The sequence below is a fragment of the Chiloscyllium plagiosum genome, unplaced genomic scaffold (assembly GCF_037043375.1).
Source record: "Chiloscyllium plagiosum isolate Xiang-an unplaced genomic scaffold, Cpla_swu_hap1 HiC_scaffold_24, whole genome shotgun sequence".
NCBI classification, from domain to species: Eukaryota; Metazoa; Chordata; class Chondrichthyes; order Orectolobiformes; family Hemiscylliidae; genus Chiloscyllium; species Chiloscyllium plagiosum.
The window spans coordinates 53,680,006-53,706,883 of record NW_028270162.1 but is presented as its reverse complement, the minus strand read 5'-3'; the positions used below and the strand labels follow the sequence as shown (position 1 = coordinate 53,706,883).

The window sequence follows — 26,878 nt, the reverse complement described above, 5'->3', positions numbered from 1 at the left end:
TGAAATAACTTCCTCGCGGTATTGTCTCTTTGTTCAGAAAGTACAGTGCGCGGCCTGTTGGCCTCCAGTTTGAGAGTATAATATCGATTGTTCCATGTGATTCGCTGTTTTGTTTTAACAAGAAGAGTCTGGGCCCAATTACCTGTATGGGTGTAATGTGACTCTCACATCATCAGCACCTGCAAACTCCCCATCAAGCCACATGCCATTCTGACTTGGAACTGTATCAATGTTCCTTCATTGTCACTGGGTCAAAATCTTTGGACTTCTCTGTCTAACTCTGTTGTGGATGTGTCGATACCACATTGATTGCATTGGTTCAAGAAGGCAGCTCACGACCACCTTTGTGAGTAGTCAGGGACAGGGCAACACATGCTGGACTGGCTACTGATGCTCACATCCTGCAAAAAGAATGAAAAGCATTTTAGATTTCACCCTGCCTGCACTTGTCCGAATCCATGCTTGGAGCTGTGTTTAATTACCTAATTCAATAACCCACAAACCCTGCACGCATTTGTCATATTGTCAGGTCTGCACCACTCCTTAACCACTGGGAAGTCGAAATCAGGCCAGTACAGTTCAGTTTCAGTGATAGTAACAAGAAACATTAAAAACAAAGCAAGGACAGAGAAAGGCCAGCTTGCCCATTGACAGCGTGAAAAAATTTAGCACTTTTCACAGACATCTCAAAGCATTTTATCACCAATGAAGTGTTTTAATATGATGTGACTGTTGTAGAGTAGGATTATTCAGACATGTTGCAACTAAGCATCATGATCCTCAGCACCTCCCACTCACAAATAATCCCATGGAAGAGGTAATAAAACTGGTTTGGAAATCTGGAAATCATTGAGGGTACAATTCTAGGAAGCTCTCCACTGAGCCCAAAGATAATGCAAGTGGAGATTCCAGTTATTCATAGGCTGTCAATAAAGAAACAACTCAAATCAAGTTTATGTGCCTTATTCACCAGCTGATGATTTTTCATACATTTTGATTCTTGTATAGAGTATAAATACTGTCCTATATCAGTACATGCACAGAAGCATATTACTCAAGTGGACAATGCAGATGAATTGTCATGAGCTCAAATAATAATGGTCAGTGGGTGTTTCTGTGACCGTAAGGCTGTTCCCAGTGGGTTCTGGAGAGCTCCGCATTGAGCCATGTGCTTTTAATAGTATCGATACGAATGATTTAAGCCTAAATGCAGGAGGCATGATTCAGAAGTTTGCAGATGATCCGATTTGGCTGTGTAGACCGGGTAAGCTGTAGACTGCAGAAAGATGTTGTGAAACTTGAAAGGGTTCAGCAAAGATGTTGCCAGGGTTGGCGGGTTTGAGCTATAGGGAGTGGCTGAATGGGGTGGGGCTACTTCCTCTGGAGTATTGGAGGTTGAGGACCTTATAGAAATTTATAAAATCATGAGGGGCATGGATAGGGTGGATAGCCAAGGTCTTTTCCCTAGGGTAGGGGAGTCCATACGTTTAAGGCGAAAGGGGAAAGATTTAAAAGAGACCTAAGGAGCAATTTTTTTTCTTGCATGTATGGAATGAGCTGCCAGTAGTGGAGGCTGGTACAATTACAACATTTGAAAGGTAGCTGGATGGGTACATGAATAGGAAGGGTTTTGAGGGATATGAACCAAGTGCTAGCAAATGGTACTAGATTAGGTTAGGATATCTGGTCGGCCGTGTTAGACTGAAGGATCTGTTTCCATGCTGTACATCTCTGTGACTGTATGACTAATAGACTGGGTGAATAGGTTTAAACAATGGATCAAATGCAAGCAGTGAAGTTAGAGGTCATGTGTTTTGAGAGGGCAAATTAGACACAAGATGACACAGTAAATAGTCGGATGCTTGGAAGAGTAGAGGGAAATGAGGGTAGAGTCCACAGACCCCTGAAAGTGACGAGGCAGGCGGGTAAAGAGTCAAGTAACTCTCCTTTCCCCAAGGGTTACATTGGGAGGGAATGGCACAGCAAGCAATCCTGAGGTGTGATCCTCAAATGATTTGGCTGCACTGAGTCCATGCCAGCCAAGTTCAGATCCATTTATGCTCCTGATTCCAGTCCCACTGCAGAAAGCAAGGCCGGTAGTCCAGTGCAGTGCTGAGAGAGAACCTTACACTGAAAACAGGTTCTTTAGTCATTTTCCTGTAGATGAATATTGCTGCGCAGCCAAATTTCCAAAATTACAAAAAGTGGCTACATTTTTAAAGACAAATTAAAAGTACAATACCTCAGATCTGGCAGCAGGTCCGTGCTGATTGTAGATATTTCAGGATTCTTGTTTTGGTTCAGGCCAAGTCAGGTGGTGTGGGATCATTTGAAGCGTGAGATAAAAAATAGCATACGAAGCAGTGAATTGTCCAGGCACGTTGTTTTTATAAATTCCATTCAATTCAACTCGATGCATGGCAGATTGCAAAAATATGTATGGATACAACCAATCCTGGGTAGCAGATTTGTGGTAATGGATCTGTACATCATCAGCTGCATAGTGCTTTTGAGATATCTGATGGTTTGGAAAGTGCTTTACAAATGCAGATCTGCTTTTTAAGCTTATAGAAATGGTCAAGGTCAGTGAGTGAATATTTAAGTTCATAGCCCAGTGTATCAGTGACCTCTCCTGCTGCTCGATGCAGCACAGCCACTTCACTTGTCCTTTAGTAGTCTCTAGTGTGACAGTATTGTGCCTTTAAGAGATGTGTTTTGTCCTGGTTTCTTTTAGACAGAGATTGGAGGATAGGTGCTGAACAGTCGATGAGAAGGTAAACAACTTATGAAGCCTTGAATGGTTTTTGTTAAAGCTGAAACAATAGAAGCAGCCTGAATGGGTGTGATCAAGCTCCCACCCACAGAATCAGGATTTTTAGTTTTCAGCAGTTGCTATTGGGGTCTTGAAGTGGAAGCTATTTTTCTCTGTCTTGATTACTGCTAAAAGCTGGGGTTTCTCTTCCGAGGCTGCTGGATTGCATGTGAGGCAAAATCTGTTTTCTAAATTTGCCTTTTTCCAAAGGATGTCTTTATGAGACGTTACTATAGTGGAACACTTAATTAGAAAGAGTTACTGTATGTATTGTTCTGTTAAGTTTTCCGATAGAGTTAAGTTATTACAATTCCTTCTTTCTGTTGTTGTATTTTGACCGTAGTATTTGAATAAATTGTGTTTTGATGAATGTCAGGCAGTTTGTCCAAACCAATTGCATCTGGAACACATTTACCTTTAAGATAAGAAAACATTAGGGTCTAGCTTACCTTATTAAAATATTTTGAGGAGGTCTGGTCTGGTCCATGACACTGGCAATCAGAATTTCTGCCTAATATGCTTCAGCCTCACACAATGATCACCACTGTTCACCTCAGATACACACGGCCCAGCTTCCACATCCTTCCTATAAGCATTGACTGGGCACGTACTGAGATACTTGTGCATTGGCCGGACTATGCCAATGAGTCCGAGTCACTCAAGGAGCCTGGAAATGCCCAGCAGATGTCTGTCATGAACATGGCATAGAAATCTCAGTTTGGATATTCCTGACCACAGACAGCTGATACATATTTAATTGGATGATGAGCTATTTCTCTTGTCTTCCCCTTTCCTCTTCCTGAAAGGAAGATAAAGGAGAAGAACTGGGACATACAGAAAGTTTCTGAAAATTACATGTAACCAGAGATTGGAGACACTTTGACCTCAAACTTTGAGCTGTGATCAAAGAATCGATATAAAGTTAGGATCATAAGATCCTACAGTGTGGAAGCAGGCCATTCAGCCCATTGAGTCTATATCAACTGCCTGAAGAACATCCCACCCAGACCCACCCCATACCCTATCCTTGCATTTCCTATGGTTAATCCACCTAATCTGCTGCATCTTTGGACTGTGGGGGGAAACCAGAGCACCTGGAGGAAACCCATGCAGACACAGGGCAAACTCCACACAGACAGTCACCCAAGACTGGAATTGAACCCAGGTCCCTGGCACTGTGAGGCAGCAATGCTAACCACTGAGCCACCATGCCATCCAGTTAAGCCAGAAAAACTGTGCATCAGCTGATCATCTGTTCAGTCTCCAATATAAATTTCCACCATCAATTTCTGCTCCTCTCTGCTAATTTTTTTTATTCGCTTGTGGGAAATAGGTGCCACTGGATGGCCAGCATTTATAGCCTATGCTTAGGTGCCCATGAGAATATGGTGGTGAGCTGGCCACTTGAACTGCTGCAGTCCACCTGCTGTGGGTTGACCCACATGCCATTAGGGAAGGAATTCCAGGATTTTAACCCAGTGACAGTGGAGGAACAGCGATAAATTTCCAAGTCAGGATGGTGAATGGTTTAGAGGAGAACTTGGAGGTGGTGGTGTCTCTATGTATCTGCTGCCCTTGTCCTTCTAGATGGAAGTGGTCACGAATTTGGAAGAGGCTGTCTGAGGATCTTTGGTGAATTTCTGCAGTGCATCTTGTCGACAGTATCGAATGCTGCTACTGAGCATTGATGGTGGAGGGAGTGGATGGTTGTGATTGTGCTGCCAATCAAGCGGACTACTTTGTCCTGGATTGTATTGAGTTTCTTGAATGTTGTTGGAGTTGCACCCATGGGGATTAATCCATCACACTCCTGACTTGTGCCTTGCAGTTTATGGCACTATTAGAGTTGGTTTTCCTGCACTTTGTATCAAGTGGCTAAAAATTCTTCAGTGTAATGTGTAAGAAAATCAGGTGCAGATCTTTGAACCTTATAAGATCATGAAGTTTGGAAGTTACAGATAACAGAAAATAGGCAGCTGAGAACTCATTGCTTGAGGACTCATCAGTAATCTTAAAATCATTTTTGAAGTTTGTTAAAAAAAACAACAGTTTAAAAATTATTAAAACAAAATAGGAGAAAGTGAGGACTGCAGATGCTGGAGATCAGAGCTGAAAAATGTGTTGCTGGAAAAGTGTAGCAGGTCAGGCAGCATCAAAGGAGAAGGAGAATCGACGTTTCGGGCATAAGCCCTTCTTTAGGAATGTGGAGGGTGTGCCAAGCAGGCTAAGATAAAAGGTAGGGAGGAGGGACTTGGGGATGGGCGTTGGGAATGTGATAGGTGGAAGGAGGTTAAGGTGAGGGTGATAGGCCAGAGAGGGGGTGGGGGCGGAGAGGTCGGGAAGAAGATTGCAAGTCAAGATTGCTGAGTCTGAGGGTTGGGACTGAGAAAAGGTGGGGGGAGGGGAAATGAGGAAGCTGGAGAAATCTGCATTCATCCCTTGTGGTTGGAGGGTTCCTAGGCGGAAGATGAGGCGCTTTTCCTCCAGGCGTCGTGTTGCCATGGGCCGGTTGGGTTGGTTGGTACGGGTGTCCCGTGGCTAAACACTTTAACTCCCCCTCCCAATCCGCCAAGGACATGCAGGTCCTTGGCCTCCTCTATCGCCAGACCATTGCAACATGACGCCTTCTTGACCTGCAATCTTCTTCCCGACCTCTCCGCCCCCAGCCCCTCTCTGGCCTATCACCCTCACCTTAACCTCCTTTCACCTATTGCATTCCCAACGCCCATCCCCCAAGTCCCTCCTCTCTACCTTTTATCTTAGCCTGCTTGGCACACCCTCCTCATTCGTGAAGAAGGGCTTATGCCCAAAACGTCGATTCTCCTGCTCCTTTGATGCTGCCTGACCTGCTGCGCTTCTTCAGCAACACATTTTTCAGCTAAAAACAAAATAGGCAGGATAAGGATTATCAAGTGTAATCTAATAGGCAGGAAATACCTGCAACCTGTAACCAGTGTGAATATGTTCCTGATCCTGAATCAGATTAGTTGTCAGGAGTTTCTGATCTCCATAACTGGTGATGATAGTATCCTCAGGATGGTTTACTGCTCCCAGTTTGGATAATATTGATGGAGAAGCTGATCTCCATGTTTGGAGGTGACAGTCCATTGTCTGATTGCTAATGACTTCCTTCTTTGTTTGTTCTTTGCCTACTTGAGTCAGTCAAGTTATCAGGAGACTCTTTGTCTTCTCCTGAACGAGGTTTGGAAGTGACTTTATCTTCAGTTTCCTTGAGCTGAGCAAAGCCAGAGCCATAATCAGTCTACGTCGAGAAGTTCCCTTCCATTGGAAGTGTCCATTCATTCCCCTGAAGAGTTGTTTATGTATCCAATTTGGCCTCATACTCTATATGCCAATGGTTCATTCAATGGTCAAATATTGGGGGTAATTTCCCCTCTTTCCCTCAAATGCACCTTGTGGCTCACTGCTCCCTCGGATACCCTGATTAACCTGGAACATTACTGTGCCTTTAAGGGAGATCTATTCTGGGCTGTTTCTCTTGCAGAGAGTGGGAACAGACTGTCTGCTTCAGAGGCAGAGGTAATCAGCTTTGAGCTCTCTGTGTGTTTTTTTAAAAATTGGACTAAAGAAGCATGAGTGGGTGGAATCAGACTCACACTCATCCAGGGTTTTGGTTTTACTTTCAGTTAGGGTTTGGAGTTGGCTGCTAGATACAGCATCCTCTATCTGCTGCAGCAAATAGATAGAGATCGCTCTCTGCTGCTAGATTGTTCCATCCTCCTGGACTGTAGGAGACAGTAAGTGCGGACAATCTGTTTTGCTGAATTTGCCTTTGCCAGAGGTGTGTTGATAATTGGATGCTGCTATAATTGGAACAGTTGATGATTAGTTGTTTAATAATATATAATTTTATTAAATATTTCAATAGGCTGAAGGTTCCGGAAGGCAGCGGGAAGTGAGTCAGAGCGGAGCGGGGCAAACCGGGCACTGCAGGGTCGGCACCGATACTCCAGGCACGGCCTGATGGAAGGCCAACTGCTGCTGCCACTGCCAGTATAACCCAGCAAGCAGGCTCTGTCTGCAGGCAGAGGGGGTGAGAAGCTCCATCAAACACTACTTTGGAAAAGAAAGAGACAAGAGCCCAGCCAGCGCCATGGTAAATATGCAGGAGAGTAGTATTCCTTCCTTGAGTGGTACATCTCAGCAGCAGTACCGCAGGCACCTCAGTCCAGTGCATCTGTGGTGCTTCTGATGCCCCGCACCCATCAGAGAAGATCCTGGGTGGACGAGGGAGTGGAAGGGATCACACTCTTACAGCTCTCTTACACACAGATGAGAACCTAACTGTAACGCTAGAGCTACCAGTGAATGGAAAGCAACACATTATCCATTTTAAGTACAAATAACAGACTCTAAGGTACCTGAATGGGATGCACTTTCCTCTTGATAAGAGTCTGTTTGTGGAAATTCCGAATGGTGTTTTGCAAGAAGGAAGCAAAGAAGGGTTAACAGTGCTGCTAGAATTTGCTGAAGAGAAACTGAAGGTGGAATACCTATTTACCTGCTTCCACAAAAACAGAGAGGATTGAGCCTTGCGTCCGAGGACACTCAGCTTCATAGGCTTTGAGATTGTGAGACCAGGCAGTCCCTCGGTTTCAGCTCGGCCTGATGTGCTGTTCATGGTGTACTCCATTGACCAGTCTTCATCTGAGGAGTAGCAACCACATCAAGGGACACTTTACTGTTTCTAAGCTTTTCATTGTAGCTCTAGTTGGAGAGAGTAGTCCTGAGAAGAAATGCTGTAATACCCATAGCTATGGCCTGTAAAAGGTGCAGGTTTTCATTGTCTTTTGCATAAGCAAAATTTGATCATCTTACCTAAATGTTCTTGAGGCAATCTGGGTTGAATTCAGCTTCATAGATTGATACTGAGCAGGAATAGTTTGTCTCGAATTACAAATTTGTCAATTTTTTTTTGTCATTTGTTTCTTGAACTGTGTGACTATTTGTTATTGCTGTTAACAGAAAATGTTAAGCCCGTGAATTCCTTTCACATTGTGTTTTTATGTAATTTCTAGAAAGCAGTTTTAAAACAAAAGGTATTTCAATTTTAAAAAAAATTCAATAGCATTTAAGTTGTGCCAATTCTTTTATTGCTGTTTGTATTTGAAATGCTTTGTAAGAATAAAGTATGTTTTGCTTAAAGCCTGTTAGTGGACCAGCTGAATCAGTTCCTTACACTTGCCTGTGAATGAAATAAAAATTAGGGTGTCGGCTAACTTCTTATATATTGGTCTGGTCCATAACAAACCAGAAAGTTGGTTTCTAACAACACCACCCCTCTCAGCATTTCCAAAATTTTGGTTCTGTCTGTTTGTGCTAAGAACAAGTCCTGGGCAGAGATAACGGCATTGTCGTACAGATCGTTCGGCTATAACACCGGTTTCGTTAATGCGAATTTGATATAACACAATTGACGAACTGGGGACACCATTTCTAAAGTGTGAACTTTTAAAGTATGCATTGCTTTTAATGAAAATCTGGCTCTATTAGTTTAAATGGTGCTGCTATTACATGATTTTCTTATAACCAGGGGTTGTACAAGAACAGAACTCCCGCATTATAGCAGAACTGTATTTGTCAATCCAGAAACTGGTATCGCAATAAAACAGAGAGTGCTGAAGAAACACAGCGTTTGTGCAGAGAGAAAAACCAAGTTCACATTTTGAGTTCAACGTAACTCTTTTCCTTATAAGGGGCATGAGATATTATCCCATACTATTGAATAAATTTGGATTTTATAAATGGGTACTACGGTGATTTCTTCCAGTCTTCACCTCCAATGAATCCTTAGAAGAGTATAAAGAAAGTAGGAGTATACTTAAGAGAGAAATCAGGAAGGCAAAACGGGGACATGAGATAGCTTTGGCAAATAGAATTAAGGAGAATCCAAAGGGGTTTTACAAATCCCTCCACACAGGCGACTGACTGTGTGGAGTTTGCACGTTCTCCCCGTGTCTGCGTGGGTTTCCTCCGGGTGCTCCGGTTTCCTCCCACAGTCCAAAGATGTGCAGGTCAGGTGAATTGGCCATACTAAATTGCCCGTAGTGTTAGGTAAGGGGTAAATGTAGGGGTATGGGTGAGTTTCGCTTCGGCGGGTCGGTGTGGACTTGTTGGGCCGAAGGGCCTGTTTCCACACTGTAATCTAAATATATTAAGGACAAATGGGTAACTAGGGAGAGAATAGGGCCCCTCAAAGATCAGCAAGGTGGCCTTTGTGTGGAGCCACAGAAAATGGGGGAGATACTAAATGAATATTTTGCATCAGTATTTGCTGTGGAAAAGGATATGGAAGATATAGACTGTAGGGAAATAGATGGTGACATCCTGGCTTGTCTTTACCACCCTTCTTGAAACAGTGGCACCACGTTAGCCAACCTCCAGTCTTCCGGCACCTCACCTGTGACTATCGATAATACAAATATCTCAGCAAGAGGCCCAGCAATCACTTCCACAGCTTCCCACAGAGTTCTCGGGTACACCTAATCAGGTCCTGGGGATTTATCCACCTTTAACCGTTTCAAGACATCCAGCACTTCCTCCTCTGTAATCTGGACATTTTGCAAGATGTCACCATCTATTGCGAAACTTGAAAGGGTTCAGAAAAGATTTACAAGGATGTTGCCAGGGTTGGAGGATCTGAGCTACAGGGAGAGGCTGAACAGGCTGGGGCTGTTTACCCTGGAGCGTCGGAGGCTGAGCGGTGACCTTATAGAGGTTTACAAAATTATGAGGGGCATGGATAGGATAAATAGACAAAATCTTTTCCCTGGAGTCGGGGAGACCAGAACTAGAGGGAAAAAGCTTAGGGTGAGAGGGGAAAGATATAAAAGAGACCTAAGGGGCAACTTTTTCACGAAGAGGGTGGTACGTGTATGGAATGAGTTGCCAGAGGATGTGGTGGAGGCTGGTAAATTTGCAACATTTAAGAGGCATTTGGATGGGTATATGAATAGGAAGGGTTTGGAGGGATATGGGCCCAAGTGCTGGCAGGTGGGACTAGATTGGGTTGGGATATCTGGTCGGCATGGATGGGTTGGACTGAAGGGTCTGTTTCCATGCTGTACATCTCTATGACTCTATGACACCACCTTGTCCTTGGCTCCCTGGAGTTATCTCAGGTGGGTCGTGTAAATTTCCTCCCAGTCTAACTATATGAACCACATATGGCTGAGTGAACATTCTGTGACTAATTGCACTTTGATAAATATATCATAAATGAGTAATAAGCATCGCTACTGGCCTGGGATCCCAAGACTCATATCCGCATGATGTAAGCATTAACTTTTTTTAGCACTGGCTAGTAAGATGGAAAGGTGTAAACATGCAAACAAGGAACAAGAGTAGGCCACTCTGCCCTTCGAATCTTTTCTGCTGTTCAGTATGAGAGTTGGAAGTGGCATTATCCAAAGCAGAATGCAAGTGTTTTCTGAAGATTTCTGTCAGCTTTATTTCTTTGCTGACTGGCTTGTGCTAAATGTTAAGTGAAGTTATACACATAACGCACATTTACCTTAATTGTCTGAGTGCACTTTCCATTCAAATTAGTGCACATAGCTGTATGCAGCTTGCTGTAACCATGCCTATGTGTACAGTCAACAGTTTATATTGGGAAACAAAGGTAATGTTTCGAGACAGCTCCATTACTGAGATTACAAGGGCTATTTTCCTGCCTTCTGACCTTGATTTCCTCTTTACTCACCAAAGGGTGTGTCATTTTGAGGGGCACCAACAAGAGGAATGAAATGCTGGCAGGCAGCATCACAGAAACATTCAAAGGACTTAAATTGGGATTAGAAGATATTGACCATGGGGCCTCCCAAATCATTAGTTTAGCTGCTCTTGCTATCATTTTGCAGTATCACTGAACTATCCTGCCAAGCTGTGGTATTAAGCTATCAAATACCTTGTGCCAGCTCCACTCGCTAAGGGCACCCGTGCTGAACCCCCAGAAAAACAGCTCTCTTCGGGTAATGAGAACCCAGGGATCCACTGAGGGAGTGTTTGTCTCGACTCGAGAGTCAAGAACCTGAGCTCACCTCGAGATAATAAATCTGTCATTTATGACTGACACAAAGAGAAATTTCTTCACTCAGACCCTCACAAGTCTTTTGAATTTTCTAGGTCAGTAGCTCAGTCGATTGAAATTGCAGTCGACAGATTTTGGATACCAAAGAAGATTGGAGGATGTGAGGAAAGTGCAGGAAGGTGGAGTTGGCTCATGATTGGATTGGGGACCTTTGAATGGCACATGGCCTACTGCTGCCCCTATTCTTCATCCTCCAGAAATCACTGGCAACTTGTCTGTGGATTGGCGAAAAGCAGACGTTACTACTAATGTGTTTAGGAAAAGCAAACTACAGACTAGTGAATCTGACGTGTACTCTGGATAAATGTGAGGATACAATTGTTGAAGATAAGATAAATATCCAGCACCTGGATGGAAACTAAATGATGAAAGTGTAGACAATAAGATGTAGGAGCAGAAGTAGACCATTCAATCCATCAAGTCTGCCCTGCTATCCAACGACATCCGTGAGGTATTCACATCACTTGAGTATTTAGTTCCCAGCTTTTCTTTTCTTCAGGGGGTGGTAAATGAGGTCCAAGTCAAGGTGTTTGTTGTTAGAGTTCTGGAACCATATCAATAAACACATTGACTTGGTCCCCATTTACCTGAGAAAAAGAACAGGAAATGACATCCTACAGGAAATGACATCACTGACCCAAGGAAACCCAAATATATAAATAGAAAGCAGGAAACGCCAGCTGTGCTTTGTCTGGAGGGTCACTGATGATGTTACCTAGTTTAGTGACAAAATATCTGAAAATGAACCTTCCAGCTCAGTGAGCAAACCTACATCCTGAAACTTAATCTGAGCTACAAATCTTCTCAAAACTTCCTAACCATACTATCTCTAATCCTGTTTGTTCCCTTAAGCTTACAATACTTCCCTCGTCTGTTGTGAATTTACACAGTTGCGCTTTCTCTCTGGCTCTGTTTCTGAGAAACTGCCTTCTTTCTCCCTCTCCTTTTCTCTCTCTCTCTCTCTCTCTCTTTCTGTCTCTCTCTGGATGGTCAGCTGGTCTCTGCCTCTCGCCATGCTGGTCTCCTCACAAGGCCTCCAAAAGATTCAAGAGAGGTTGGTCTGCAGGTGAAACTTGTTTTCGTACCTTGGAGATATTTGGAGGAAGATTTGTAGTATGGTGTTTGGCTTGCAAAAGGCTTTCTTCTTTATTGGATGGTTTTCTGGAAGTTTCTGGCCAATCAGGGAGACACACTTAATAGTTTGAAACATCATCAATCATTTGGATGGCTTGTTACTATTTGTTTCTTTGTATAGCAGGACCCAGTGCCTTTCTGTATGTGCCCTCCTTTGTTTGGTGGGTAAGTTGTTGGGGATACAATGGTAACTGCTGCATTTTACATTATGCTAACACCATTAGCACCTGGCTGCTGCGTTTGTACTGTGTTTGGTGTGTGGGTTTTGTGACTTCAGAATTTTACTCAACCAATGTACCCAGCATCCCCTGCTCTTTGGCCAACTTAGCCATCTATCTATGAAAATAAAATGCCTCAACAGTGATAGGATTGAAGGGTCATCTTCTATGTTCTTGACTCTTTTGCTATGTAATTATTCCTATGGTTCACCTTTTTGTCCCTCTTCCACCACCTTTGAAAACCCTTTACATCTCTGTTTCTCTCAATTCTACTGAATCAATTACTTCTTTATGAACCAATGATGTGAAACATTGACTACGGTTGCTAACTATGATTGGGTCAATTCCTAGAGGTTTCATCACATGATGCATGTCCTCACCCCAGCCATTTGTTGTTTGATACACTTCCAACCTATGCACCTTGTAAAACAACTTCTCCCAACTGGGTGATGCTTGATTGTCAGCTAAAATATTGTTCTCCCCCCATTTGGTAAAGAGAAGCATTCAAAGAAAATGATAAAGAAATCCAACCTTCATGGTTATGTCTTTAGAACCACACATTGCAGTGTCCTGAAAATTGATCTTCAAGTCCAGGAGCCAGTCCTGGTGATTGTAACTCAGTCTCTTCATCTGTTGACTGACCTGCAACTGGACTGTCCAAAAATAAAAGATTGAACTCCGGGTGCTGAAAATCTGAAACAAAAAGAAAACAGAACAATCTGGAGAAATTCAGCATGTCTGGCAGCATCTGTGAGAGAAAGCAGAGTTAACATCTCCAGCCCAGCAACTTTTCTTCAGAGCGGGCCTCTTTACGGTATTGAGGAAAGGTCACTTGACCTGAAACTTTAACTTTGATTTCTCTCTCCAGATGCTACCAAGACCTGCTGAGCTTTCCCAGCAATTTCTGTTTTTGTTTCTGAATTGCAGCATCTGCAGTTCTTTCAGTTTCTCTTAACAGAATTGTCTGTTTATGTCTTTATTTTCTCTTTATTATTCCATGGGCTGTGGGCACTGCCACCGGCGGTTGTTACCAATCCCCACTTATCTTTGGACACAGTAGCTTACTTGGGCATTTCGGAGGGCACTTAAGAATCAACTACACTGCAGTAGATCTTCAGTCACATGTAGTCCAGACCAGGTAAGGATGACAGATTGCCTTCCCTCAAGGACGTGAGTGAACCAAATGGATTTTTACAACTTTCACTGACAGTTTCATGGTCACCATTCCTGAGACTAGCTTTATTTTGCAGATTTAAATGATTGAATTTAAATTCCACCAGTTGTCATGATTAGGTTTGAATCTGTACGCCCATGGCATTAGTCTAGGCCTCTGTATTACTAGTCCAGCTACATGACCTGTATTTCAGATTTCCAACACCTGTCGGAATTTTCCCATGATATTCTGACCCTGAGTCTATTCTGACCCAGGATATTCTGTCACTGGCACCTGATTAAGGTGATCTCTGGATGTTTATCACATCAATGCAGAGCATTCAGAAAACAGACATGGGAGCCCGATTTTCATTGGAACCAACATTGCCATGGCTGGACAGGTTACTGAGCTGTTCTGCCCGAAGACATCAAAGGAAGGAACATGAGATTTGACTTTTGGAACAGTGCAGACCTCAAACTTTCCATCATGCTCAAGGTCCCTCATGTTTATACAACAGAACTCTGTGATCACAACAACACTTTATGTTGTAATAATCTACTGCTACATGTGGAAGGACATGGTGAATAGGTTTTCTGGAATTATGAATTTATTTAACCTGAAGCTCCCTATATTGGAAACATGATACTTTTATTCATAGGAAGGCCTGGTGACTGAAGGGTCAAATAACCTTGTCATATCATTTAGTGTCTCTTCTACATCATGTTACTCAACTAATCGGATCAATGGTCTGCTTTACCCCAGCTCCATTCTGTTTTGTTAGATTCCCCTGCTGTGTTATTTCTCAAATGACAGGTCTCTGGCCTTGTTGTTTCATGACCTCAAAGCTGTCTGCTTCAGGGGGATTCTTGCAGCTTTGCCTCTTTGCTTTCCATGTTTGCACCCCATCATAAAGTGGTTGGGTTTTATACACAGCTAGTCAGTTGACAAGAGCAGAAATGTTGCTTTCGCTTAGGGCAGTGGCATTCCACCATAATCCCAGCAGAAATCATGTAGCACCATTGACTCTCAGTCAAGCAGGTAGACGCAAATTTCTAATGTGCAACTCATCACATGATGAGCAGATTTACTACTACAAGAAACCACATAAACAACACTACTCCCTCAGGAGGCTAAGGAAATGCTTGTAAAGTCGCTGACTAATTTTTATAGATGTACCATAGAAAGCATTCTGTCTGGATGCATCACTACTTGGTATGGCAACTGCTCTGCCTCAGACTGTAAGAAACTACAGAGAGCTGTGAGCACAGCCCAGTGCATCACGCAAGCCAACCTTCCATCCATTGACTCCATCTACCCACCTCACTGCATCTGAAAGGCTGCCATCATCAAAGACCCCTTCCACCCCGGTTATAATCTCTTCCAAGCTCTTCCGTCAGGCAGAAGATACAAAAGCTTAAACACACATACCCACAGATTCAAGAACAGCTTCTTCCCCGTTGTTACTCAACTTCTGACTGTACATCACAAATTTTAAATTTAATGTCGATCTCAGTCTTTGTGCACTTTCTCTGCACCTGTAACATTGTATTCCTCGCTCTGTTCTATCACCCAATGATCTTTGCATGGTATGATCTGCAAGCAAAACAAAACCTCACTGTACCTAGGTACATGTGACAATAATAAATCAAATCAAATATTAGAGCAGGGCATCATAAATGGGGTACAACACAGAAGCTTCAGAGACAAAGCTCTTGTGCAGTGATAAAGTCCCTATGTCTACACCAGGAGGCCTGTGCTAAATTCCCACCTACTTCAGACATAACAATAGCATCTCTCAACAGGGCGATTAGAAACATCTTTGTAAGATCCTGAAGGGCCTTGACAAGGTGCACATAGAAAGGATTGCTCCTTTTGTGGGAAATCTACTCCTTCTGTTTAAAAATAATTTAAGATAAAGATATGGTGAAATTATTTTTCTCAGGTCATAGAGTCATAGAGATGTACAGCACAAAAACAGACTCCTCGGTCCAACCTGTCCATGTCGACTAGATATCCCAACCCAGTCTAGTCTCACCTGCCAGCACCCAGCCCATATCCGTCCAAACTCTTCCTATTCATATACCCATCCAGATGCTTTTTAATGCTGTAATTGTACCAGCCTCCACACGCACCACCCTCTGTGTGAAAAAGTTACCCTTTAGGTCCCTTTTATATCTTCCTCCTCTCACCCTGAACCTATGTCCTCTAGTTCTGGACTCCCCCACCCCAGGGAAAAGACTTTGTCTATTTATCCAGTCCATGCCCCTCATGATTTTATAAACCTCTTTAAGGTCACCCCTCACAGCCTCCAACGCACCAGAGAAAACAGGCCCACTCTATTCAGTGTCTCCCTATAGCCCAAATTCTCCAACCCTGGCAACATACTTGTAAATCTTTTCTGAACCCTTTCAAGTTTCACAACATCCTTCCAATAGGAAGGAGACCAGAATTGCATGCAATATTCCAACAGTGGCCTAATCAACATCCTGAATAGCCGCAACATGACCTCCCAACTGCGATACTCAATACTCTGACCAACAAAGGAAAGCACACCAAGCACCTTCCTCATTATCCTATCTACCTGTGACTCTACTTTCAAGGAGCTATGAACCGACACTCAAAGGTCTCTTTATTCAGCAACACTCCTGAGGACCTTACCATTAAGTGTATAAGTCTGGCTCTGATTTGCTTTTCCAAAATGCAGTACCTTGCATTTATCTAAATTAAACTCCATCTACCACTCCTCACCCCATTGGCCCATTTGATAAGATCCCGATGCACTCTGAGGTAACCTTCTTTGCTCTCCACTATACATCCAATTTTGGTGTCATCTGCAAACTTACTAACTATACTTTCTATGTTCTCATCCAAATCATTTATATAAATTACGAAAAGCAGTGGATCCAGCACCAATCCTTGTGGCACAACACTGGTCACAACCCTCCAGTCTGAAAAGCAACCCTCCACCATCACCCTCTGTCTTATACATTTGAGCCAGTTCTGTATTCAAATGGCTAGTTCTCCCTCTATTCCAAGACTTCTAACATCGCTAACTGGTCTCTCATGAGGAACCTTGTCAAATGTCTTACTGAAGTCCATATAGATCATGTCTACTGCGCTGCCCTCAAAATCCTCTTTGTTACTTCGTAAAAAAATTCAATCAAGTTTGTGAGACATAATTTCCCACACATAAAGCCATGTTGACTATCCCTAATCAGTCCGTGCCTAGCCGCAGAAACTTCTGACTGTGCCTCTTGACTAGAGAGTTCCCATCACAATCGATTGCTTGGAACCCGACGTACCCCTCATTACATTAGAGCCTGCCTCAATACCAGAAACCTGGGTGTTTGTGTTTCATTCCCTTGAGAGTCCATCACCCCCTACATTTTCCAAAACAGCATACTTGTATGAAGGAATAGCCACAAGAGATTCCTGCTCTACCTGTCTACCTCTCCTACCTTTCCTGGGAGTAACCCATTTACCTGACTGTATCTGCAAGTTTTCTCCCTTCCTATAATTGCCATCCATCGCACCCCCTATCTCTTGTAAATTCCTCATTGCCTTTAACTGCCGCTCCAACTGATCCATGCAATCCGATAGGATTTGCAACCAAAGACACTTCCTGCAGACATAATCATCAGTAACATGGAAACTCTCCCTAATCTCCCACATCTGACAGGAAGAGCGTATCACTCTACTGAAGGCCATCTTTGCTCCTTCACAATCTACAGACCCAGAAAATAGCACTGCCTTTTTTGCCCTAAAAAACCAGTGCTCTAGGCTAACTTAGTACTTATGGTTTATATTTTAAAATTTAATCAAGAGACAGATCTCAGTAAAACATATAATGAAAAGAAACTCACTCTACTCACTACTGTAGACTTACAGCAAGTTTACACTTAAAACTATGTCCTTATCTACTCCCATGCTGTGAACTCTCCCACACAGGTTCCTCCAAGGTCAGCTGTGAATTTCGCTGTGAGTCTTTGGAATTCTGTTTCTCAAAAGACATGGGAGGCAGGGTCCTTGAATAGTTTTAAGGCAGAGGCAGATTCTTGATAAGAAGGAGCTAAAAGTTTATCAGGAGTTGGCAGGAATGTAGAGAAATCAGTTCAGCTGCAATCTTATTGAATGGCAAAGCAGGCTCGAAGGGCTGAGTGGCCTACTCCTGCCCCTAATTTGTATGTAGACTCACAAAATCAGGTTGTCAGCAAATGATCATCACTCTTGTTTCCCCGTGGATATGCATTATGCATCCATTTGCACTGCAGCCATAACCTGAGGAATAATGCCACACAAAGACTTGTTCTTCCAATGATTGGCGTCACCAGGGTCCTGAACTAGGATAGTCTTGTAACGAATTTAGATTGTCCTGTCTTTATTTACTGTGGCATTAGACAGAGTGAACCTGAATTAGAGTTTAATTTAGCATGGTGTCTGACCATCTATGAGTCTACAATGTCATAATACATAAGAACAGAATTTGATCATGCCTGAAATGTTTCTCAACCCCATTCTCCTGCCTTCTCCCTGTAACACTTGATTTTCTTTCCAACCAAGAACACATTTAGCTCTGTCTGAAATACAGTCAATGACTTGGCAGCTGTGGCAATGTGTTCCATAGACTAACTACCCTGTCTGAAGGAATTCTTTCTCATCTCAGTTCTAACCAATTTCCCTTCACTCTGAGGCTGTACCTTGGGTGCTAGTCTCTCCTACTAGCGGAGTCATCTTCTCAACCTCCACTCAATCCAGGCCTCTCAGTATTCTGTAAGTTTCAATGAGATTCCTCCTTCATCCTTCTAAACTCCATCAATTACAGATCCAGAGTCCTCAACCACTCCTCACATGATAAGCCCTTCATCCCTGGGATCACTCTTACAAACCTCCTCTGGACCCTCTCCAAGGCCAGCACACCCTTCCTTAGATTATAGGACCCAAAACTGATCACAATATTCCAAATGCAGTGTGACCAGAACCTTTTACAGCCTCAGCAGTACATCCCTGCTCTTGTATTCCAGTCCTTTTGAAATGAATGTTAACTGCCTTCCTAACTGTCGACTGAACCTGCATGTTAACTTTAAGAGAATCCTGAACTAGAACTACCAGGTCCTTTTGTGCTTCAGATTTCCAAAGCCTTTCCTTATTTAGAAAATAGTCTATGCCTCTATTTTTCCTGTCAAAGTGCATAATCTCACATTTCCCACACTGTATTCCATCTGTCACTTCCTTGCCCACTCTCCTCACCTGTCCAAATCCTTCTGTTGTTGCCTCCCCACATCCTCAACTCTGCCTTTCAGTCCTGATCCTCCCCGGCAACAACCTATCTTCTGTTTGCCCTCAAATTCTTAAACTGCTGATGTGTACATCCAGAACGGCATTACCCACAATACTCTTTGCCTCACGGATGCCATGTGGATCTGAAAAGTGAAGCTGATGCACACATGCTTATATGCTCACATGGAACAGGATGTGTATTCCACAGTCAGACCTTCCCCTTCCTTCCAGACCCAGGAGCAGGTTTTTCTTTGACTTGTCTTGCACATGTTTTTTGATGGATCATCCATTTTTGATGGATCATCCTCCGGTGTTTCTGCCAACTCCAGTGTGGACTCCAGTGTATGTCTTTCCCTTTCAGAATCCTGCTCCATTTTTGACTCACATTCATAACCCATCCCCTTTCCCTCAGCATTTTCTCATGTAAGCAGCAGAGATGCAATACCGTGCTGTACATCTCCTCCTTTGTCGGATGGCCCAAATCCCCTGTTCAGGTGACATACTGATTTCCTTATGATTCTTTCATGTAGTTTTCCAGGTTTGCTGTTCATAGTGTGCTCCCCTCTATATCATGGAGACCAAACGCAGACTGAGCAATGGATCTGCTGAACATTAGCTTTCAGTCCACCTTTAACATCTGTCATTTGCCTTTTCAAATCTCTGATCTGCTCCCACTCTCACCTCTCTGTCCTTGATCTCTTAAACTGCTCAAATGAAATTCAATGGAAGCTTAAGGAATAACATCTCACCTTCCGATTAGACACTTTAAACCATCCTGACTTCCACATTATACTCTCAACCAGTTCAGATCGTGAGCAGTGCTCCCATAATGTATCTGCTGTTGCTTTTCACGCCTCCTCTAGCCTCACAGTTTGTTTATAATTCCATTATCAACTCCATTTGCCTTGTACCATTTATTAATCTCTCCTACCTTTCATCTATCATGCACCTTCCCTTTTGTCCTCTCCTCTTTCCTCCCCACTCACTGTCTGCGTCCCTCAATGTGACTCAATGTCTTGAACATGAGCCAGTTCTGTTAAAAAAATCAGTGAACTGAAATGTTATGTCTCTTAGAGTCATAGGATCAGATTCATACAGCACAGAAACAAACCCCTTTGGCTCAACCTGTCCAAGCTGACCAGGTTTCCTAAACTGAACTGGTCCCATTTCTCTGTGATTAGCCCATATCGTTCTAAATCTTTCCTATCCATGTATCTGTCCAAATTTTTTTAAATATTGTGCTCACCTTCACCACTTCCTCTGGCAGCTTATTTGGAAAAGTTGCCCCTCATGTCCCTTTTAAATCTCTCCCTTCTCACCTTAAATCTCAGCCACCCTGGTGAGTCTCTTCACCTTATCCATGTCCCTCACAATTTTATAAAACTCTATAAAGTCACCCCTCAGTCTCCTATGCTCTAAGGAAAGAAGTCCCAGCCTAGAACTCAAATCCTCCAGTCTCGGTAACATTCTTGTTAATCTTTTTTGCACCCTTTCACTTTAATAACATGCTTCCCAAAGTAGGATGACCAGAATTGTACGCAATACTCCAAAAGTGGCCTTACAAATGCCTCCTACAGCTGTAACATGACATCCCAACTCCTGTTCTCAATGCTATGACCAATGAAGGCAAGCATGCCAAACACCCTCTTCACCATCCTCTCTCCCTGTGACACCACTTTCAAAGAAGTATGTCCCTGCACCCCTAGGTCTCTCCGTTTGACCAATAGTTCCTAGAGCCCTACATTAACTGCCTCTATCCAATATGCTGCCTGACCTGGTGAACGTTTTTAGCATTTTCTAATTTTAAAGGCTTATTTTTTTTCCTAGTTCTAGGCTCTGTGTTGATCAGATACCAGCCTCTGTTCCGTTGATATCGCATTTGCCTTGGTGTCAGAGAGTAACTGGGTAACTTGAGTACTTGCACAACATCTATGCTAACATGTTATTTCAATACTGAGGTATCCCTTTACAAATGAGATACTGGATCAAGCCCCTGGCAGCCTTCTGACTGAATGCAAATGATTCAGTAGTACTGCTTGAAGATGGCCCCCAGTATTCTGGCCAATATTTGTCCCACAATCAACACTAAAGGCGATCTGACTGTTATATATGTGCAAGTTTGCAGTGGATGGATTAGCACTGTACTTCCACATCTAAACAGTGTCTGCACTTCAAAGGAGTTAATGGACCTTAAAGCACTTTGGGGTGAAAGGAGCTACATCAATGCAAATTAATTAATTTTCTACTCCTATGCAGTGGACAGGACCTCCTCACTGTGAGTTAGTTTGTCCATGTGAATATTTCAAATGGGAGCCACCTGATGCAAACCATTCTTTCCTGGTAACAAACAAGCCCTTGTGGTGCAATGGTGGTGTCCCTACCCCTGGACTGGGAGGGTCGGATTCAGGTTCCCCGTGCTCCAGAGATGTGTAATAACATCTCTGAACAGATTGGTTAGAAAAATAGGCTAATAAAAAACACAATCGGGTCCAAAATAATGCATTTTTATTGTGTTGCTCTTTCTACAATATCCTTATTTGTGATTGCACTGGTTAGCAAGACCAACTATTGCAAAACAAGCCAAGTTGGCAAATAGAGACAAGTAATTTGCAGAAAGAGTGCAAACGTGAAACATATGGCTGACATTCATCAGTTATCTCTGCCTCTGTCAGTGAGGAATTCATGCATCACAAAGTGAAAGTAAACAGATAGATTGAACTTTCTAAGGCAGTGATTAGAAACAAGTCCTTTCAAAAATGTGCACCGTTTTAGATCTGACCTGGAGATAGAACATATGCTTCATTAAGGCACTGAATGCCAACAATATCATTGATGATACACAGAGCACAGAGAGAACAGCAAGAGATTGCATTTATATGGCAGCCCTGGTATAAAGGAAAGTTTATACTGAGGGCAGAGGTTTGCTGTGCTGAGGAAGGAGACAGTCAGGGAGGGTTGACATAAAAGAACATCTGAGAAAGCTGAACAGGAGATGGAGAAACAACTGGAATTCCAGAATGTGTGGCCTAGAAAACCCAAGGCAAGATTGGCAATGGCAAACTGAAAGGTTGCACTCAAGATGGATAAATCCTTTGGTGTGCTTGAGAAGTTAAGAGAGAGAGGGAGAAATGACAGCAGAGAGTGCTTTAAAGACCAAGATGAAAATATCATTGTGAGCATTGTGAATGGGAGTCTATTTAAGTTGAAGCTTGGGTGATGGTTAGAACTGTGTGGTACTTAGTGGTTGACGTGTAAATCTTTCTCGCTGCATATTTGCAGCTATGGAGCCTGTTAGCTCATTTGACAGGATGACCTGCATGTGGTTCAGATTGACACCAATAGCATGTGTTCAGTTTCTGTTTTAGCTGAATTAATCTTGGGATCTGACTCCACACTTTGGCCTGAGAGCTGAAAGAATGGCAAACCATGACTGAGTAAAACCGCCAAGAAAAGTGCTCCAGATGCAGGACCAGAAGACAATGAGCCAAGGAGCTAAATCACTTCTGACTCAATTTGCAGGAAGTGTGTGAGAGTGAGTGTAGTTGTCCTGTTGATGGACGTGAGTGGGTTTGTACATGCGTGTATCGACTTTCCCCTATCTGGAATGCCATCTTTGGGATCCAAAGTAAAATGGGAATGAGTGCAGCATAGATTTGTGAAGTTTGCATATGGGTATATATTTTTGCTCTGGTAATGGGATGCCAGCTGTCACGGTGTCAGTGATGGTGGGAGTCAATGTTGAAAGTGATGGGAGAGGTACACATGGGCTGTTTTGTCCGGGGTGGTGTCGAGCTTCTTGAGCATTGTCGGAGCTGCAGCAGGCCAATGAAATTCTATCACACTCTTGACTTTGGCCTCGTTAATAATGGACAGGCTTTGGAGAGACAAGAGGTGAATTACTCATCACAGAATTCCCAACCTTTGATCTGCTTAGTATTTATATAGCTGTGCAGTTCAGTTTCTAGACAATGGTAACCCTCAAGCTGTGGTTGCTGGTGGATTCAGTAGTAGTAATGCCATGGATTGTCAGGGGTAGGTTCGATTCTGTTTTTGAAGAGGGATTTTGTTAGCACTTCTTCACATACCAAGAGTGAGAGGGGACATAGGGATAACGAAGGAGTGGAACTCTTTCTGGATGTTGTACATGTCTGAATTTATGTGCAGGGACACAGAACTGTCAATGCAGAGTCAATGTCAAAATGAAGCATAGGAAATCTGTATACACCATCCCACTGCATCTCATGGATACCTGATAGGGTACGACTGAACACTGACACCAAACACTCCCATTGTAGACAGAGTGAACACTGACACCGAACACTCCCATTGTAGACAGAGTGAACACTGACACCGAACACTCCCATTGTAGACAGGGTGAATACTGACACCGAACACTCCCATTGTAGACAGAGTGAACACTGACACCGAACACTCCCATTGTAGACAGAGTGAACACTGACACCGAACACTCCCAGTGTAGACAGGGTGAACACTGACACCGAACACTCCCATTGTAGACAGAGTGAACACTGACACCGAACACTCCCATTGTAGACAGAGTGAACACTGACACCGAAGACTCCCATTGTAGACAGAGTGAACACTGACACCGAACACTCCCAGTGTAGACAGAGTGAACACTGACACCGAACACTCCCAGTGTAGACAGAGTGAACACTAACACCGAACACTCCCATTGTAGACAGAGTGAACACTGACACCGAACACTCCCATTGTAGACAGGGTGAATACTGACACCGAACACTCCCATTGTAGACAGAGTGAACACTGACACCGAACACTCCCATTTTAGACAGAGTGAACACTGACACCGAACACTCCCAGTGTAGACAGGGTGAACACTGACACCGAACACTCCCATTGTAGACAGAGTGAACACTGACACCGAACACTCCCATTGTAGACAGAGTGAACACTGACACCGAACACTCCCATTGTAGACAGAGTGAACACTGACACCGAACACTCCCAGTGTAGACAGAGTGAACACTGACACCGAACACTCCCATTGTAGACAGAGTGAACACTGACACCGAACACTCCCATTGTAGACAGAGTGAACACTGACACCGAACACTCCCATTGTAGACAGAGTGAACACTGACACCGAACACTCTCATTGTAGACAGAGTGAACACTGACACCGAACACTCCCATTGTAGACAGGGTGAACACTGACACCGATCACTTCCATTGTAGACAGGGTGAACACTGACACCGAACACTCCCATTGTAGGCAGTGTGAACGCTGACACCGAACACTCTCATTGTAGACAGAGTGAACACTGACACCGAACACTCCCAGTGTAGGCAGTGTGAACGCTGACACCGAATACTCCCATTGTAGACAGAGTGAACACTGACACCGAACACTCCCATTGTAGACAGGGTGAACACTGACACCGATCACTTCCATTGTAGACAGGGTGAACACTGACACCGACACTCCCATTGTAGACAGAGTGAACACTGACACCGAACACTCCCAGCATCGGCAGTGTGAACGCTGACACCGAACACTCCCAGTGTAGACAGAGTGAACACTGACACCGAACACTCCTATTGTAGACAGAGTGAACACTGACACCGAACACTCCCATTGTAGACAGAGTGAACACTGACACCGAACACTCCCATTGTAGACAGAGTGAACACTGAAACCGAACACTCCCATTGTAGACAGAGTGAACACTAACACCGAACACTCCCATTGTAGACAGAGTGAACACTGACACCGAACACTCCCATTGTAGACAGAGTGAACACTGACACCGAACACTCCCATTGTAGACAGAGTGAACACTGACACCGAACACTCCCATTGTAGACAGAGTGAACACTGACACCGAACACTCCCAGTGTAGACAGGGTGAACACTGACACCGAACACTCCCAGTGTAGACAGAGTGAACTCTGACACCGAACACTCCCATTGTAGACAGAGTGAACACTGACACCGAACACTCCCATTGTAGACAGGGTGAACACTGACACCGAACACTCCCAGTGTAGACAGGGTGAATACTGACACCGAACACTCCCATTGTAGACAGAGTGAACACTGACACCGAACACTCCCATTGTAGACAGAGTGAACTCTGACACCGAACACTCCCATTGTAGACAGAGTGAACACTGACACCGAACACTCCCATTGTAGACAGAGTGAACTCTGACACCGAACACTCCCATTGTAGACAGAGTGAACACTGACACCGAACACTCCCATTGTAGACAGAGTGAACACTGACACCGAACACTCCCATTGTAGACAGAGTGAACACTGACACCGAACACTCCCATTGTAGACAGAGTGAACTCTGACACCGAACACTCCCATTGTAGACAGAGTGAACACTGACACCGAACACTCCCATTGTAGACAGAGTGAACTCTGACACCGAACACTCCCATTGTAGACAGAGTGAACACTGACACCGAACACTCCCATTGTAGACAGAGTGAACACTGACACCGAACACTCCCATTGTAGACAGAGTGAACACTGACACCGAACACTCCCATTGTAGACAGAGTGAACTCTGACACCGAACACTCCCATTGTAGACAGAGTGAACTCTGACACCGAACACTCCCATTGTAGACAGAGTGAACGCTGACACCGAACACTCCCATTGTAGACAGAGTGAACACTGACACCGAACACTCCCATTGTAGACAGAGTGAAAACTGACACCGAACACTCCCATTGTAGACAGAGTGAACACTGACACCGAACACTCCCATTGTAGACAGGGTGAACACTGACACCGAACACTCCCATTGTAGACAGAGTGAACACTGACACCGAACACTCCCAGCATCGGCAGTGTGAACGCTGACACCGAACACTCCCATTGTAGACAGAGTGAACACTGACACCGAACACTCCCATTGTAGACAGGGTGAACACTGACACCGAACACTCCCATTGTAGACAGAGTGAACGCTGATACCGAACACTCCCATTGTAGACAGGGTGAACACTGACACCGAACATTCCCATTGTAGACAGAGTGAACACTGACACCGAACACTCCCATTGTAGACAGAGTGAACACTGACACCGAACACTCCCAGCATCGGCAGTGTGAACGCTGACACCGAACACTCCCATTGTAGACAGAGTGAACACTGACACCGAACACTCCCATTGTAGACAGGGTGAACACTGACACCGAACACTCCCATTGTAGACAGAGTGAACACTGACACCGATCACTCCCATTGTAGACAGAGTGAACACTGACACCGAACACTCCCAGTGTAGACAGAGTGAACACTGACACCGAACACTCCCAGTGTAGACAGAGTGAACACTGACACCGAACACTCCCAGTGTAGACAGAGTGACCACTGACACCGAACACTCCCAGTGTAGACAGGGTGAACACTGACACCGAACACTCCCATTGTAGACAGAGTGAACGCTGACACCGATCACTCCCAGTGTAGACAGAGTGAACACTGACACCGAACACTCCCAGTGTAGACAGGGTGAACACTGACACCGAACACTCCCAGTGTAGACAGAGTGAACGCTGACACCGAACACTCCCATTGTAGACAGAGTGAACACTGACACCGAACACTCCCAGTGTAGACAGGGTGAACACTGACACCGAACACTCCCAGTGTAGACAGGGTGAACACTGACACCGAACACTCCCATTGTAGACAGAGTGAACACTGACACCGAACACTCCCATTGTAGACAGAGTGAACACTGACACCGAACACTCCCATTGTAGACAGAGTGAACACTGACACCGAACACTCCCATTGTAGACAGAGTGAACACTGACACCGAACACTCCCATTGTAGACAGAGTGAACACTGACACCGAACACTCCCATTGTAGACAGAGTGAACACTGACACCGAACACTCCCATTGTAGACAGAGTGAACACTTACACCGATCACTCCCATTGTAGACAGAGTGAACACTGACACCGAACACTCCCAGTGTAGGCAGAGTGAACACTGACACCGAACAGTCCCAGTGTAGACAGAGTGAACACTGACACTGAACACTCCCAGTGTAGACAGGGTGAACACTGACACCGAACACTCCCATTGTAGACAGAGTGAACACTGACACCGAACACTCCCATTGTAGACAGAGTGAATACTGACACCGAACACTCCCAT

General features: G+C 44.1%; 1 pseudogene across 1 annotated transcript in view; it reads left to right on the top strand.

Annotated features, from left to right (window-relative positions):
* Positions 1–7,972, top strand: part of LOC122562828 (ornithine decarboxylase antizyme 2 pseudogene) — a 53,092-nt pseudogene extending 45,120 nt beyond the window's left edge. The window contains exon 2 of the transcript XR_015761313.1: positions 6,702–7,972. The product of XR_015761313.1 is annotated as an ornithine decarboxylase antizyme 2 pseudogene (transcript). The remainder of the gene's footprint in view (positions 1–6,701) is intronic.
* The last annotated feature ends 18,906 nt before the right edge of the window (positions 7,973–26,878 follow it).